At 41.7% G+C, this 13,264-nt stretch overlaps 1 protein-coding gene across 1 annotated transcript in view; it reads left to right on the top strand.

Moving 5' to 3' along the window:
• EPHA4 (EPH receptor A4) overlaps positions 1-13,264 on the top strand; it is a 135,703-nt gene that overhangs the window by 57,676 nt on the left and 64,763 nt on the right. The window lies entirely within an intron of this gene.

Raw genomic sequence — 13,264 nt, 5'->3', positions numbered from 1 at the left:
CAGAAATCTTTTTTCTGTGGAAGGATAACAAGTATATTTACAAGTACAATTCTTTCTTGTGAAGCATGTTCCTGCAGATGATCAGTTTGAGATAGGTCCATGTTTGCTAAGTTTAATCACTGTGGATGAGGTTCTGACCAGCTTGTGTGTGTGTGGGATAGAGGCTGGCGTGATACTCGGTCACAGCTGCAGTCGCTGTTCTCAGGATTACCCCCAGGGTTATAGCTTAACCCAGAAAGTTGGAGACGAAGAGATGGGGACACAGCCCTGCCTCCACTCCTCACGTCTGCAAATGAGAATACTGGACACACAGAAACAAGGAGGCTGCACAGTACCAAATGCACTGGAGAATTAGAGGAAGAATGATGGTTCCAGGCAGAGCTGAGACCTGGACAGTGTAGATTTACATTGCACCCACTGTAGCCCAGTGCCATGATTTGAGCCTGTATATATTACAGAAAAGAGTTTGCATGCGTATGCTTGCATGTAGTCTGTAAGAAATGTAAAATGGATTTGTTTTGTTGGATTGCTAAAAAAAGGTTAAAGGGTTTATTTCTATGTGACCCAACGTGAAGGAGAACAACCAGGTTATTTCTGTGTTCTTTTATTATCAAGAGGGCAGTCACATACGGCATGCCGCACACTCTCCAGCACACCCCTCCTCTGACGTTTTTGGCTTAGCTATGTTCTAATGTTGTTTATGACTGTGTATGCTTATGACATTGCAACAGACAAGGCTCTGATCATGAAGTGTATCCCTTGTGTGAGCATGTTAAGACTTCGTCTCACAGCAAGGCAGGTTTTGCAAGAGGACACCTGCCCAACCTCTCCTTCTGAAACCAACTCCAGATAGCCATTGGCCAACTCCTTCTGGGCAAATGATGGAAGCCATTTAGGGAGCCTGTATGTAAGTAACCCCTCCAAAGAACCCCCGAGTTAGTCTACCTTTCCTGACAAGATGTGGAGATGGAGAAGAACATAAACATTAGAAGTTTTTTTTCAAACTGATTTCAGATGCTAATCAGTTCTTACCAGTTGGTTAAACCAGGTGACAAAGCCAATTCCCTTGTGCGGACAGCCATAATAACCAGGCACCTTCTTTGTTCATTATGCTCTTTTTAACCCTGGTATTCTCATTCAGCCCTGCATTTAGTAATCACTCAGTGTGACGGCACACTAATGAAGAAATAAAACACAGTATCTGAGATCCATTCTTCTAGCAGAAAGATAGACTATGCTCCAGTGGCTTGTAAAATCAGGTTTCTGTTCACTTGGAGAACTATTAGACCAAGTGAACAAAAGTAGTGTTGGGTAATTTGGAGGGAAACACCTGGAATGGACTATGGGTTGATCATTTTTTTAAACTATATATTATCATTTCTAAATCTTTTTTTAAGATGAAGAACTTCAGTCTTCTCAGGACTCTTTTCTGTAGATCTTTGACCCTTTGGTATCGATTTCTTTTAGTAATATATCAGCTCTCTCTTGTCATTTGTATCTTACCCTTTGCAGGCTTGGGGAGGAAGACTCTCTTGCAACTTTCCATTAACCTGATTGTTCTTATGGATGAGAGGGAATTAGAGATCTTCCTCCCTTCCCTTTTACACAATTCTCATGTCAATGAAAATTGCACCTACTCTCTGATGTGCTGGGCCGATCATGGTCCCCAGAGCTTGGAATATTCTGACACTATCCCTCTGCATCAAAGATTTGATGAGGAATATTTTACATGTTCTTTGTCCTGTGTTAAATTATACAAACCACTTTTTTAACTCTTGCTCATGCCTCCTTTAAGTAAATGACCCAAATTTGACTGTAGTTACACTGGTAGAAATCCAGTATAGCTCCACTGATATCAGTAGTTACTCCTGACTTACACCTACAAAATTGAGAGCAGAATATGGCCAGGTAGGGTTGCATGGGTATGAATGGCAGCAGAGTTTGATCCACAAATTGTAGCTGGGACATGTGAATAGAGCAGACATAGATGCACAAAGACACTCATTTACTTATGGGACAGAAGGGAACTTTCACTTCAGTCTCATCTCCAAGGGATAATCACTGATGTTGTGTCATTGCAGAGGAAAAGAATCACCTCCTCCTTTCTTAAACAGAATTCTCCTTCTTACTTTGGATCAGGAATTCAAGCTTGCAATTCTAAAGCAGACAGGGCTTTTCAGCTGTGTGCTAGGGCAGGGAAATGGTATGGTTGACCAGAAACTGTGGAAAAGAGTTATTTTCCCCCTCTAGAAGCATGGCAAAAGTTATATTAATGCAACTATTCAGACCTTCATTATACTTCAGTACTGGTTGAGATGAGGAGTCTGCATAAAGTCAGCACTTAAATGGGGTATTAATAGTCTCCACAATAAACAAAGCTATGAGAGGTAAAAAGCCATCAATTTAACAGTTCTCTTTCTAATCTGTGAGGATGCCGATTTTAGACTTTTTATTCCCCCTTGCTAAATTCCATTCTGGCATAGGCAGATGTAATTCCTACTCAAGTCATTGAGAATTGCTCTTGCTTACCTATGTGTCTCTTTCACTGTTTTTTAATAAACAGTGCATACATTATAAGCCGACATGAAGCACTTTTGTGTTGTTTATATTGCCGGTTTGATCAAGGTTATTAATGGTTTGTGATTGGGAGCATTTTACAAAAGAGATGATTAGTATAGACTGTCCACCTTGAGATCTGTCTAAGTAAACGATTCTGAATAATTTAGACCGTTGTGCCACCCAAACAAGGACTGATTGATTGATAGTTTGGCCTGGCCTAAAATATTCCTTAAACAGCTGCTTTTTAAGACCGTTTATACCAAGATACGTGAGGAAAGTGCCTGCTTTAAAAAGGCTTTCTCCAGTTTAGGTCATCAAGAAATCAAAAGAACCTTAACTTCAAACAGCAAACGTCACTTAGTTTGTCTTTACATTCACCTCTTCTAATTGAATTTAGTGCACTTCTGTATTTCCTCCAGAAGGTATATTGTTTTTAAATTACCATTTCAGTCCTGTTACTCAAGCCCCCTGCTTCTAATGCTTTCTGACAGTTATCAACATAATGAACTATAATGAAATGAACAATCTACAGTGGAAACTCAGTGTGGATTCCACTAGTGCTGTGTGACTGTGTTGTTAAAATTTGAATGTAAATTAAAATAACACTGTCCTTACTTGTTTCCAAGGTCAAGGTTTAAAAAAAGGTCTCTAAGGTCTAAACAGTTTAATCTTGCAAATGTTACATTCTTACATATGTCCTTGATGCCATCCTCTGTTACACTTAAAATATTGCAAAGATAAACATTGGCCTACAGTTTCAAAAATGTGGCTGCAGTTACATACCTATTTGCAAATACATTCACAATAACTCTGCATTCGAATGACTAATTGCACATAGAGCTGGTCATCTGAGCATGTATTTAGTATATTTACTACAATTGCTTACGTTTTTGCACAAAGAACACACACAATACATTTTTTCTTAAACTTAGACCTTCACTGCACATCCAGGCAAATTCTGATTGTCACCTCTTCTAATTGTTTATAATTTGAGGTCAACTGCTGGTGCAGAAGAACCAGATAATAGGAAGCGGTAGTGTGTTGCAGACATCTTTAGCATGGACTTTTTCATATTTTCTTCCCAGGATTTCCCCCAGAGTTTTTCTAGAAATGCAGTCTGAGGCCTTCAGTGAGAAGTTGTGCCATATGCTATGAGAGAGCAAATGAGGACCAGTGTAAATGACATTGAAACCTATACAAGAGACTTATTTGGCACCCTCCTGTCATAGGAGGCAGTGTTTCCCAATGTAATAATTCTGCCTCACCTTATTAGAAGATGATAATTAAACAACAGATTTTATTATTCCTTTAAGACAGATTTAATTATATGAAATGCTGCCTCATTTTTAAGGAACAATAATCCATGACTGTATTGTGTAGAACTTCCTTCATACTAACTGTTATCTTGAAAAACTTTTTAGGGTAAAATATTACAGATGCAAACTTATACAAAAATAACAGAGGCAGGAGAAAGAATTGTATTTTGCAGAGGCAATAGGGAAGAATGGTTTGGGGGATTTTTTTGGTTTTGTTTTTAGATGAGATTTAGAGATACGTCATCAGTTAGCTGCAGCTATAATGGAAGAGATTTGAGATGAGAGGAATTTCACAGGAGAAGGCTCTCTCTCCACAAACAGTATGATTGGATGAAGGGACTGAGAAGAGGCTAAGTGAGTAAGGAGGGTATGGGAGAAAGAGAGGGGTGACTCGCTGGAACAAGTCTGTAGAACATTTTAAAAACAAAGAGGGCATTTTTTTGGACCAGGTGAGTTGTACAAGGCTGTGTCTTTATTATAATTAAGGTTCAAATCAACAGTTCATTAAAGGCAATATCGCCTTGAGATATTAGCCAGCTTCTGCCTCTCTTTCTCTATATCTTTAAATTAGTACAGACATTTACTGGATTAATTTGGGACTCTGATTTGGCCCAGTCCTGAAGTCCATACTCGGGCAAAATTCCCATTGAAGTAAATCAAGTTTTGCCGAAGTAAAGAATTCAGCAGTTTGTTGCAGTGACATGACCTATTTTTCCAGGTTGGACATTTTCCTATCCAGTGTCCAAAGAACTTTTTGCCATTCATAATGGGTTTCATTGCTTTTAATCTAAAAAGCATTTGGATGGATATTTGCTCTTAAGCTGCAGTTAAGCTGGTTAGTGAAGATGTGGTTGTGCTTCTTTAGGCTGTGTGAGAGCATGAGCTGCCACAAATGCTGGTTTAGGAAGGTCAGTAGTTGTTACTAGAGTAGCTATTGGTGCTGGAATTCAAAGAGCCCACACAGTGGTGACGTGTGTCTCAAACCTGCAACGGCACATTAATAATTAGAGCTCTGCGGTAACTAGCTTTGCTTCAGAGAAGTGGAAATATCAATTGCATTGTTCTTTAAATCAAAAGAACCAGGTCTTACATATCAAGTAACCCAAAGAGAAGAGGTCTTTTGGCCTGCCAATAGGAAATAATACATGCTAGGAAAATGGACCAAAGGTCCTAGTTAGGCAAAACTCCCACTGAAATCAAAGGGAGTCTTACCTGAGTAAAAACTTTGGAATCCGGCCCTTGTGTCCCAATCAGATGCCCTTCTATTAAAAACCTGAACTAATATTAATCTGTGCCCAAAAAGAAAGAAAAGTAGCTGATGATTGATATCTCAAGTGGTTGTTACGTTTTGTGGACTGTTGACTTTAGCCCTCACAGTTGTAAAAACACATAGCCTATAATGATAAATGACTAGAATGTCCATGCAGCTAAGAAGCAACTGTTGCCCTAAATGGCAACGCTTATGTAAACTAGCCTGCAGCAGCCAGAGAGCTGTCCACAACTGCTGAAAGAAAGCAATTAGTGGCTGCAACATATACAACTGTCAGGGGAAAGCATGGGCTTTATTTCAGAGTCAAAACTTACACATCCCAAGTGTTTACTCTGCGTTATAACCTGTCTTTCAGATGGAGAGATTAACAACAAAGTCTTATCTGAAGGGCTTCACAGCCCAGACACTGAAGCATTATTGACAGCTCCAAAGTTGTACATGATTAACGAAGCTTTATAAAATAGAAAGAGGAGAACCAAGGTGCTTCTTCTTGAACTCTTGTCCTGGCACCAGTTTCCCCAGCATTTCAGTGAGGCAGCAACAGGAGTTTAAAGGAATTTATCTTATTATTTATTTGAGGGTTTTTTCTGTGCACGCGGTTGGAAACACTGCAATCTGCATTCGCACTTGAACTTTGTCTCTAGAGAGTTCAGTCCTAGACTTGTGATTGATTAAAAAAGAAATAATAATACTATGGTTAAAAGCCTTTGGGTTCTGAGAGCTGTTCTAGATATGAATCTCTTTCCTCCTTGCATCTCTTTATATAGTCCTTTTTATTCTTGCTATATCATACACGATGCCTGGCTTCCAAACCTCATACAATAGAAGATGTATTTGATTTTTTATGACTTATTGTACAGTGAATAATGTGTGTCCAGTTAGGTTTTCTTTCCATTAGAGGAGCTGACATCTGGACATTTACTCCCAAACGCCTAGAGTGCAAAGTTGTTCCTGTATCTTATCAAAAACTTCAGGGCTTTCCTATAGTTTACTCTGGGGTGGCCAACCTGAGCCTGAGAATTTACCAACGTACGTTGCCGAAGAGCCACAGTAATATGTCAGCAGCCCCACATCAGCTCCCCCTTCCCCGCACTCCCAGCGCTTCCGACCCACCGATCAGCGCCTTCCTCCTCCCTCCCTGCACCTCCTGATCAGCTGTTTTGTGATGTGCAAGAGGCTCTGGGGGGAAGGGGAAGGAGCGAGGGCATGGCTGGCTCAGAGGAGGGGGCGGGAAGGGTGGAGTGGGGGCAGAGGTGGAGTCGGGGTTGAGCAGCGAGCACCCTCGGCACATTGGAAAGTTGGTTCCTGTAGCTTCAGCCCCAGCATCGGTGCCTAAACAAGGAACCGTATATTAACTTCTGAAGATCCACATGTGGCTCTGGAGCCACAGGTTGGCCACCCCTGGTTTTCTCAAAGCCGAGTTGCTGATTCGAGTCAGTCCTATTCATACCAGGTCCCTTTTAGATTGCAGTGAGTCTTGGCTGGTCTTTTCTGTTACATGACTCTATTACGCAGCGGACTAGGCTCTCCTTCATGTAGGGCCTACTCCTGAGGCATTGGAATTAAGAACGGTCAGCATCTCACTGGATCAGGCCCATAAGAAAATCATTCTGTAGAACCTGACCCAAAGCCCACAGGAGCCACTCAGTCTTTCCATTGCCTTCATAAGCTCTGGATCAGATCCATAGTTTACATTTTGCTGAATTTAAGTGTTCAATAAGACTTTCTTGGTTTAAAGATGAAGATTAGGCTTGCTTTAAACCACAGCGGGGTATCTTGACATTTTATTTTGTGCTAGGATCACAACAATCCTTATCGAGCTAGGGTCTGTCGAGCTAGGTACCAGGGTGGGTGGATGATCTCCCCCCCACCCCATCCCAAATATAGCACAAGGATAGTTAAAGAAGATAAAAGTCCTTTTTTGCATGTATGAGGCTTTCTAACATTTGGTGGGAATTGCCAGTGAGTTACAGCTTCCTTTGAGCTTCATAATACAAAGCAGAAGTAGACTGAATGCTGGGTGAGAACCCATTCAAAAGTAATAATTATCCATTGCACATTCTGTGCAGGTATCATGATGGAGAAATGTTCTTTTACACACACATATACACAGCAAATGAATGGATTTGAATTCCAGTGAGTGAAGGCCTGGTACTCAGATACTTAATAGGTACTTAGGCCCAGATTTTTAAAGGTATTTAAGCATTGCAACACCCAAGTCTCATTTTCAGAAGGACTTAGAAGCTGAGTCCCATTGAAAATGCGATACAGGCTCCACAACCAGTTAGATGCTACAATGAGCAGAGCAGCACGTAAATACCTTTTAAAAATCTGAGCCTGAGTGCTATCTGTGCCTGCTGACCTCCCAGAAGGCTCTCTGCATAGAAGGCACTCACCACCTTTCAGGAACAGCCTTTTGGCATTTTAGGCTCTTCACAATAGCTGGTTTTCATTTCACACCGTATCACGTGATAAGAATCAGACTGGAAGGACAAGCTTCTGTTAGGGCCTGATCCACAATCCACTGAAGTCAGTGGAAAATCTCTTGTGTAATTTAGTAGGCCGGTTAGAAATCCCCACCTCTTTTTACAGCGACTAACAGAAAGAGTGCCTTGTTTTAAAGACACTAATGTCAGTGGCTGAGCAGATGTTTAAGATAAAGCCTGGTCTTGTTGTATCGTGTATATTTGGAAAACCTCCATTAACAGATCTGTGGAGAGCGTGGGTTTCTGTTTGCTTTTTTAATAGAACTGCACCCACACACACGCACTCCTTCAAGATAGTAAACAAAATCTTAGCCCAGGTTGGTAGTAAACAAAAATGGTTACCATCTGATTGCTGATGCCCATCAGGGACTACACTGATACCCAGTGTCACAACCATAAAACCCACCAGCACAGGTACCCTTATAGACACGTTCAGCAGAGAGGCCAAAGATTGAATTGGTACAGAGAAAGGTGCGCCCTCCAGCTGATCCTTTTAGTAACAGGGCTGAGTCACTTGGCAGGGCAGTTGAAGCAACTTCCACAGCTACTCTTCTGTGGCTAAATAGACATTAGTTGTCAGTGCTATCAATCTAGCACCTCTCACAAGCACTAAATTCACTTTAAAAGCATAAGAGATGTGTTTCGCCCTGGATGTTAAACCCATGCTGGATCCTAGAATTGATTTTTTTTTTAATCTGATAGAAAAAGCATTACTAAGATATCCTATAGTGACTATTCAGGTTCATTAAAAAGAAAACACTTTATCTTAAATGCTTTGTCCATGTAAATCCAAAGAAAAAGGGGGAAAAATAAACCCTCTCCATAGCTTTTGTGTAAGAGAGAACCTTTCAAGAGTCTTGGTAAGAAGAGGTGTTTGTCATCACTGGATAAAACACCCCCGCATGTACCATCCACATTAAAAGACCATCCAGAATTTCAGAATGTTGGTTTTTCCAAGATGGAATGCTGACATCCTGTCAGGCTGAGGCAGTTTTGATGGCTTAAGACCCATGCTATAAATTCCTCATTTTGTGACATCTCATTATGCAGAACAACAAAGTGGTTCAGGAGCTGCTTTGTGGGAATCCTTTCTTTCTTTTCTTTTTTCACTGTCTTTTAATCCAAACCTTCTAACCACATATTGTTGCTGGACTAAATTAGCTGGTCTAGTGAAAACAGTATTTCCTGTGCCAAACAAGTCTGTCTGGGTACAGTCGTGGAAAGGTATAATTGAATTTACTGTCTGCACACACCCAGGGAGGCTTTCAGAGGAACACCTTATTGGGCAGATCACTAATAAAAATGCAATATGTAAAATCACTGGTGTTAAAACCTTAGTCATACCAAGAGCTCACATGCAATCACCTAAAACAATGTATTCAAATTTCTAACCCGAATGCACCCGGGCTGATTATTTCTCAAGTCTTTTAAGGGCCATGTAGGTCAGAGAGGATTTACAGCAGCAGGGAGACAGGGTAGGTTGGGACTCTGAAGGTGTATCTATGTGAAGTACCAGACTGTGCCTGTATGTCACAGGCCATGGTAATGGGTAATAGTAAGAGGCACTGCCCTGATGGGAACACCTCAGGTCAGCATAGTGTTTCCAAGATTGCAGTCACAGTGCCACCCTTCGACAAAGTGTAGTATTCACTTTCCTGCATGCACACAGGAACTGTTCTGCTGTCCTGTAATGGGGTCATGGCCCTGTTCTTTACTCCCTTTGGGGAGTCCTGTGCCAGCAGTAGTGCTAGATTTGCACAGTCCTGGTACATTTGGGTGCCAGGACTGTGATTGTGCCAGGTCCCTGAGCCAAAGGGGGCATGATGCCTTTCCTTTTCCTTGTGCATGCATGAAGGGCTGGGCATAATCAATCCCTATGTGGGGGGAGGGATAGCTCAGTGGTTTGAGTATTGGCCTGCTAAACCTAGGGTTGTGAGTTCAATCCTTGAGGGGGCAATTTGGGGATTGGTTCTGCTTTGAGCAGGGGGTTGGACTAGATGATCTCTTGAGGTCCCTTCCAACCCTAATATTCTGTGAAGCCATGGCAGGAGCATTGATCCAATTGCATGAAATGTTCTTTGCACCACTTGCCTTTTGCAATGGTTTAGCACACTCACAGAGCAACTTTTTTTTCTGACAGAACCATTTTGTCACGTGCACACAATGGCATCTCTTCTTGTTACTAGGTGGTTCAAGGTTAGGGACAACATTAGTCATCTGACAAGGATCATTTCTGTATTAAACAAAAACTCTTCCTAAACAGAGAGCTTTGTAATGCTTTTTTGGAAAATTGATAGAAACAATGCAGTGCGATGAAATGTACTTCTCCTGCTACGCTCAAGGTCCCCTGTTTGCTTCAAGTTACCTCATGGGTTAGACTGATGTAGAGTGACTGTTGTGAAGTGAAATTTATGGGGTCCAAGAAGTAGTAACATTCAAAACTTCCCTTCCCTCTTTGTCTGTGTAACATGCATTATTGTGATTCCTGCACCTACGGCTTTTAGAAAAGCACCATAAACGACGAGCCTTATGATAAAATCGCAAGAACTGGCAACACGGCGCAGAACCATCACAACCCTCCTGTCCCATATCCAAACCTTCCTCCATGAGGGCCCAGAAAGGAAACCCCCATGAATGCAGCTCTCTGGCCTGCAGAAGGTGCCGTTTCCCTGTGTGATCCCAGTGGCATGTTTGCTCCCTCCACTTGCTTTGCAGTGGAAAAACACTGGCTTCACTCTATTTAGGGCCCTCTGTATCCATGAAAGGATTTTTCCCTGTGTTATTGTATGGGTATTTTCTTCTGACCTGACACAGGAAGCTCTAGGCATGTCCGAAACAAAGGATGTGCCGATCGTAGATGAGATAGGAAAAATGCCTTGTGTTTTATAAAACAGACTGAAACTGCTCTTGTCAATCTGAAAACTCTGCCCACTCCTAATTCTTATAGCTCCATTAGCAAATATGCTTCAGGAGGAAAGGAAATTGTCTCCCCTCGCCTTAATGTCAGACCATCATTTGGTAACTCCCCCAAATCTTTCTTTTCATGCTGGAGGTGGTGTGCTCATCTCTGCGACCTGCAAGCATTTGCTTCCTTAGTTTTCCACTTCGATGCTTCTCTGTTTAGACACTGCCATGCCTTGTCCCACATACTAATTACTGACTTTTTGCTTCTGAGGAGCTTGATTCTTTGTGGCACATTTTCCCACGTGAAACTGGACATAGAGCCTTGGAAAAGCGTCTTAATGCCTTAATGGACTTCAGAGTAACTCTAGGTTTAACCCAAAAGTTGCTGCAGTGTCTGAGCCGGATGCCGCTGTTTAGGATATTTGAAGTATATTATAGGCCAGACTGTACAAACCCTGCTCATATTCAGTATCTTACTTCATGAATGCCCCCCACTGAAGTCAATGAGACTTTTTGAAGAGTATGGTACTACTTGTTGAGAATAAATGTTTTATAAGCTGGTCCTGTTTTAAGCAGCAAAGTACTAATCAGACTTGCCTTAATGGCAGCCCTTCTCACGGCTCTCCAGACATGCAAACAAGACTGGGCAGATGCTATCGAAGGTGGTAGCGTTATAGTAAGTGTCATGGCAAGTCTGTAGAAAATGTCTCACTTTAAAACACTTCGGCATTTCCACGAAGCAAGGAGCTGTGTTTGTCCAGGGCCTAGTCCTGCGAGGTACTGAGCATTTCTGGGGATGCGTGATCTTCATGGGTGTTCAACTTCCTTAGCAGGCAAGAGTGGGGTCTGATTGCCCTCAATTTATTGGGATGTACTTCTGCTGTTGGTTTCTGGATGCTTTTTTTATTTACTTTCCAAAACACATTTTAACTTTTGAACTCTCTTGTTGTGATGAAACTGCTGGAAGGTGGAATGGCAAAATTTCCCACAAGACAGAAATACTGAGGGACAAATGCTGTCACCCTTAGCAAATGGGCTTTGTGTAAAGGAGTTTTTTGATTCTGGAGGGTGAATGGGAATCCTCCCTTTGCCCATAGCTCAGTGCCCAACAAGTAGTTCTGTGACTGTTACTGCAGCTCATGGCTACAATGGTGTCCTGGACCACTGCCATCACCCTTCATACATTCAGGGGCTATTCTGACCAGTGGATCTGAATACTTATACACCCACTGGATATGCTTTTTCCTTGCTTGATTCTGAAACACCCCCCTTCATGGAGTTTTACATCAATTTTCACAGAGAGGAAGGATGGCTTTGTGGTTAAGGCATTAGACTGGGACCCAGGACATCTGGGATCAATCTGTCTCTGACTCTGCAGCACACTTCCTCTGTGAACTAGGGCCCCTCACTTGATTGGCTATGCCTCAGTTTCCCCAGTGTAAAACAGAGATAATACTTATTCCTTTTTTCTTCCCTTTGTCATGACAGAGGCTGTCACTTACTGTGTATATGTACAGTCCAGATCTTAAAGTGCTGAGGCCTTGATCTCAGCTGGGACCTCTAGGTGCTACCATAGTACAAATAATAAATTATAAATAAAAACCTGCATGGAGCACTGTTCTGTGGTGAATAAAGAGTGCAGACTACTTCCTGCAGAGGCTTCCTGTGGCCTGACCACCTTTTTCATTGGACCTCACCAGTTCCACTGCCTTTCAGGCCCAGAAGTAGAAGGTTTAGCTCTGAGAGAGAAGCAATGTTTCACAAGCTGGGCTGGGTCTGAGGGATTGCTCTTTAATTATTACTGTGTGAGGCGCTCAGATACTAGGGGGATGGAGTACCTCGGTACCATAGATAGATAAATAGATTGATCTAGTTTCTGTATGTATGATCTTTTTTTCTTCACCCACCTGCCTCACATGCTAAAGACCTAGGATTGGATGGCCCCTTTCTGTATGTAAAACTCATTCTGGCTTCATGAGACGTTTCAAGTGTGTACTGAGGATATGACATGGCCCTAACAATCTCCCCTTCCTTAACGGAGGATACTGCCTCTACAGTCTGCTCCAAAGCTGAGGCCTTCTTATCCCTATTGAATCTGGGCAAGCAGATCAAACCTGTCCCTTTACCATCCTGTAAACTGCATAATCCCTTCACTGTTACCTTCTGCTACAATTGAGTTGCCCTGCAGTGTCAATAATATAAATCCTACTTCAGCTCTGTTCATTTAGTTTGTAGCCATTGCCTGATGGGTGTTTCTACCTCTTTGCCACTTGTCATATTATGATTAATTTATTTTTTACGCATCACAAAATTGGCTGAAATTTTTCAGTTTTTTCAAAAACACTTGTTTTTCTAAAACAATTGATGAATTTTTAAAAACCATGAAAAATGTGAATGGAATTTTTGTGTTTTTTTTTTTCCTGGCCTCCCTCTGTTTCCCTGTAGAGATGGTTGAAATTTTTTGAATTTCTAAATGTTGATGAACTAACTTAGTTTGAGAGAGAGAATTTCATGAAAACTTGCCAACTTTTCCCCCCATTTTTGGACTAACTCTAAAGTCCTATTTTAGATTGTGACCTTCTAGAAAAGTGTTGCTCCCCAATATCTTTTGGGGTCATAAAATGTAAATCCGAGACTGTTAAGCACATGTGATCATGTCCTTCAGAGAAGGGCCTTCAATATCCTAGTTACCAACTCTCTTTCTTTCTGCCTACCTTATTCCCCCTGCA

The sequence above is a fragment of the Gopherus flavomarginatus genome, chromosome 8, assembly GCF_025201925.1.
Source record: "Gopherus flavomarginatus isolate rGopFla2 chromosome 8, rGopFla2.mat.asm, whole genome shotgun sequence".
Lineage (NCBI taxonomy): Eukaryota > Metazoa > Chordata > Testudines > Testudinidae > Gopherus > Gopherus flavomarginatus.
Note: the sequence above shows the minus strand (reverse complement) of the source record. Positions and strands in the feature narration are given on the sequence as shown.